Below are 5,000 nucleotides of genomic sequence, written 5' to 3'. Positions count from 1 at the left end.
CTCTGTTTGCATGTATTAGCTCTAGAATTACCACAGTTATCCAAGTAACGTGGGTACGATCTAAGGAACCATAACTGATTTAATGAGCCATTCGCGGTTTCACCTTAATGCGGCTTGTACTGAGACATGCATGGCTTAATCTTTGAGACAAGCATATGACTACTGGCAGGATCAACCAGGGAGCTGCGTCAACTAGAGCTGAGCAGCCGGCCGCCCGGGAGTGTGTCCCGGGGGCCCGCGCGAACACGCAAGCGTCCGCTCAATTATTCTGCAAACAGGAGGAGGCTGAGCTCCCCTGCACAATACACCTCGAAACCCTCTCAGGTCCCGGCGGCGCGCAGCGCCGTCCTAAGTACTTGGTCGGGTTCGAGAGAGGCGCAATCGCCCGGAGTTTGGCGAGTAGACGCTTTAGGTGCGACCACCCGTGCTCCCAACTGAGCTTGCCGCTGCCGACAGAGGCCCGGGAGCGTGCTGTCGTGGCATTGCCGGCGGGAGACAACACGCGCCACCTACGGTGGCCGGCAGCTCCAACGCCAGCGCCACAGAAGGACAAAAGCCCCACTTGGGTGCCGAAGCGAACTCTCCCAGCACAGCGCACGCGCCAACACGTCCGCACAGCTGCGATACAAACCACCTGCGAGAACCGCAGAGGCGACCGAGCAGCAGACGGCGTCGCGGCGCCGAGCGCCGGGCGGCGGCGCATCCTCAGCGCACACAGTCCTCAATCGGACCAGCACACTGCAGATGTCCACCGCGCTTCGCACCGGGCCCGCGAGGACCTACTTTGGCCGCACGGCGCCGCGTGCAGGGTGCGCCGGCGCGCAGCTGCGCCGCCTGCCGCCTCCGTCGGCCGGCGCGCCTGCCACTGGCCGCCCCCACCAGCCGGCTGTAGCGCGTGCGCCCACGCACCGCGCGGCCAGCACGCCGGGAGGGCCCCCCCTCACCGGCCGGGGACGGTCCCACCCAGCCACCGCCGCGTATCGCTTCACACCCACATGCCATTCACGTTCGTGGGCATGGTGGGTATCGCTGAAACAACCGGTTGGTAGCTCAACCGATCGTCGCCATCACTGATTCACCTCTAGCGAGAACAACCGCACCACAACCGTTTACCAGTTGTTCATTTGCGTAACGTCACCAGCAAACGTAGACGTCCATCGCCATTTGCAAATTCAACGATTGTTGCATGCCTGTGTCAGGTGTCACGACACACTATGTCTGCCCACATACACGCAACAACATGTGCACGCTTCGCGAACACGTGGAAGGTGGCCCCCGTACGTATGCGATGTCCATTGCGCGAACGACTGTCAACCGGCCTCTGTCGCATGTCGCAGATGTGGAACGCAGTGCACCATGCTATCACGGTGTGTGAGAAGAGACGACTACGTCTGACAACACGCGCCACTACATCAACAGACGGCTCATGCTGATCGCCATCCACGGCATACCATACTGCAATCCAGCTCTTATAGGGAGACGACACGTAGCTGAGTGCACAATATTTGGACCGTATGGTTCGCCGTTGTTGGCGCAGTCGTGGTACGGTCACACATGTACCACGATGTATCATTCAGTACATGAGGACCAATGTGCAGTACAGTGTGTGATTTGGACGTACAACATCAGCGGACAGTTGACACACGCCGTACCACAACGTAGGCTGTGCTTCGCCATGCAAATGCCAATGAACAACTGCGAAGGGCATTGAGCATGTACGTCCTGCTGCCATCCGCATTACAGTGTATAGCTGCAAGGTGTTTAACATGAAGCGATACTCTGGGGACCAGGCAGTGCGAGTAGCAAACTATATTGCGGGGGTTGCAGTTAGGCAACACCACACTAATTTAACGCGTCGTATGACAATTACAGAGCAGGTTAAGGCCCAACGTGTGTTGGGTTAAGGCCCAACGTGTGTTGGGTTAAGGCCCAACGTGTGTTGGGTTAAGGCCCAACGTGTGTTGGGTTAAGGCCCAACGTGTGTTGGGTTAAGGCCCAACGTGTGTTGGGTTAAGGCCCAACGTGTGTTGGGTTAAGGCCCAACGTGTGTTGGGTTAAGGCCCAACGTGTGTTGGGTTAAGGCCCAACGTGTGTTGGGTTAAGGCCCAACGTGTGTTGGGTTAAGGCCCAACGTGTGTTGGGTTAAGGCCCAACGTGTGTTGGGTTAAGGCCCAACGTGTGTTGGGTTAAGGCCCAACGTGTGTTGGGTTAAGGCCCAACGTGTGTTGGGTTAAGGCCCAACGTGTGTTGGGTTAAGGCCCAACGTGTGTTGGGTTAAGGCCCAACGTGTGTTGGGTTAAGGCCCAACGTGTGTTGGGTTAAGGCCCAACGTGTGTTGGGTTAAGGCCCAACGTGTGTTGGGTTAAGGCCCAACGTGTGTTGGGTTAAGGCCCAACGTGTGTTGGGTTAAGGCCCAACGTGTGTTGGGTTAAGGCCCAACGTGTGTTGGGTTAAGGCGCAACGTGTGTTGGGTTAAGGCGCAACGTGGGTTACGTTAAGGCGCAACGTGGGTTACGTTAAGGCGCAACGTGGGTTACGTTAAGGCGCAACGTGGGTTACGTTAAGGCGCAACGTGGGTTACGTTAAGGCGCAACGTGGGTTACGTTAAGGCGCAACGTGGGTTACGTTAAGGCGCAACGTGGGTTACGTTAAGGCCCAATATAGGTTAGGTTAAGGCCCAATATAGGTTAGGTTAAGGCCCAATATAGGTTAGGTTAAGGCCCAATATAGGTTAGGTTAAGGTACAATATAGGTTAGGTTAAGGTACAATATAGGTTAGGTTAAGGTACAATATAGGTTAGGTTAAGGTACAATATGGGTTAGGTTAAGGTACAATATGGGTTAGGTTAAGGCGCAATATGGGTTAGGTTAAGGCGCAATATGGGTTAGGTTAAGGCGCAATATGGGTTAGGTTAAGGCGCAATATGGGTTAGGTTAAGGCGCAATATGGGTTAGGTTAAGGCGCAATATGGGTTAGGTTAAGGCGCAATATGGGTTAGGTTAAGGCGCAATATGGGTTAGGTTAAGGCGCAATATGGGTTAGGTTAAGGTACAATATAGGTTAGGTTAAGGTACAATATAGGTTAGGTTAAGGTACAATATAGGTTAGGTTAAGGTACAATATGGGTTAGGTTAAGGTACAATATAGGTTAGGTTAAGGCACAATATGGGTTAGGTTAAGGCGCAATATGGGTTAGGGTAAGGCGCAATATGGGTTAGGTTAAGGCGCAATATGGGTTAGGTTAAGGCGCAACGTGGGTTACGTTAAGGCGCAACGTGGGTTACGTTAAGGCGCAACGTGGGTTACGTTAAGGCGCAACGTGGGTTACGTTAAGGCGCAACGTGGGTTACGTTAAGGCGCAACGTGGGTTACGTTAAGGCCCAATATAGGTTAGGTTAAGGCCCAATATAGGTTAGGTTAAGGCCCAATATAGGTTAGGTTAAGGCCCAATATAGGTTAGGTTAAGGCCCAATATAGGTTAGGTTAAGGTACAATATAGGTTAGGTTAAGGTACAATATAGGTTAGGTTAAGGTACAATATGGGTTAGGTTAAGGCGCAATATGGGTTAGGTTAAGGCGCAATATGGGTTAGGTTAAGGCGCAATATGGGTTAGGTTAAGGCGCAACGTGGGTTACGTTAAGGCGCAACGTGGGTTACGTTAAGGCGCAACGTGGGTTACGTTAAGGCGCAACGTGGGTTACGTTAAGGCGCAACGTGGGTTACGTTAAGGCCCAATATAGGTTAGGTTAAGGCCCAATATAGGTTAGGTTAAGGCCCAATATAGGTTAGGTTAAGGCCCAATATAGGTTAGGTTAAGGTACAATATGGGTTAGGTTAAGGTACAATATGGGTTAGGTTAAGGTACAATATAGGTTAGGTTAAGGCGCAACGTGGGTTACGTTAAGGCCCAATATAGGTTAGGTTAAGGCCCAATATAGGTTAGGTTAAGGCCCAATATAGGTTAGGTTAAGGCCCAATATAGGTTAGGTTAAGGCCCAATATAGGTTAGGTTAAGGTACAATATAGGTTAGGTTAAGGTACAATATAGGTTAGGTTAAGGTACAATATGGGTTAGGTTAAGGTACAATATGGGTTAGGTTAAGGTACAATATAGGTTAGGTTAAGGCACAATATGGGTTAGGTTAAGGCGCAATATGGGTTAGGTTAAGGCGCAATATGGGTTAGGTTAAGGCGCAATATGGGTTAGGTTAAGGCGCAATATGGGTTAGGTTAAGGCACAATACGGGTTAGGTTAAGGCACAATACGGGTTAGGTTAAGGCACAATACGGGTTAGGTTAAGGCACAATACGGGTTAGGTTAAGGCACACATTGTTGTAAGGAAAGGTGTTTTCGGGGGGGGGGGGGGGGGGGCTGGTTTGTTGATTGTGATTATCGTAAGTAAATGACTGCGGCATCATCTGATTTGCCACGTCAGGGTGCACCTTTGGCTCATAACAGGCGGCGCTCTGATTCCATGCTTGTGGCAGACCTGTGTCTTTCATTCGTGCCATTGTTTGTGTGGTGTGACAGGAGGCAGTATTGTGATGTTGGGTGCACCCCTGTGTAGGACATGTGTGGGTGTTGGTGGCTTAGCTGAGCAATGGTGGTTGTCGGAAGGGTGGGATATTCTGTTTTCCGAGTGGACCTCCCGGTCTGGTTATGATAGTGTGGATTGTCTAATGTGGCAGAGAGGATGCACTGGGTGTTGTTCCATGCTGGTGCTTAGATATTGTCTGTGTGCCTGTTACAGGCAGAGAGTAGTGCGTGATAAGAGTGTCTGGCTGACGTGTGATTGTGAGCAGAGTCTTTCAGCATGTATACGGACAGTTGTATACATTATCTGTATTCTGATGGCTCTATCTATTACTAATCAGCGCCGTGTATACGTTTAATCCGGTTCCAGTCGAAACTATTGTATCTCTGTACATTAGTGACACGGCGAGCCCGCTATGTAGTTACTCGTCTCGGCAGCTTCCACCGGTGTATGGCAAATGATT

At 51.4% G+C, this 5,000-nt stretch overlaps 1 non-coding gene across 1 annotated transcript in view; it reads right to left on the bottom strand.

The window, feature by feature from the left end:
- The window catches only part of LOC124570174, a 1,910-nt gene extending 1,728 nt beyond the window's left edge, over positions 1-182 (bottom strand). Inside the window, exon 1 of the ribosomal RNA XR_006971550.1 lies at positions 1-182. This exon is cut by the window's left edge and continues 1,728 nt beyond it. This is a non-coding gene — a ribosomal RNA (small subunit ribosomal RNA).
- Positions 183-5,000: the final 4,818 nt, after the last annotated feature.

Source organism: Schistocerca americana, unplaced genomic scaffold (assembly GCF_021461395.2).
Source record: "Schistocerca americana isolate TAMUIC-IGC-003095 unplaced genomic scaffold, iqSchAmer2.1 HiC_scaffold_1599, whole genome shotgun sequence".
In the NCBI taxonomy this organism is placed as follows: Eukaryota; Metazoa; Arthropoda; class Insecta; order Orthoptera; family Acrididae; genus Schistocerca; species Schistocerca americana.
Note: the sequence above shows the minus strand (reverse complement) of the source record. Positions and strands in the feature narration are given on the sequence as shown.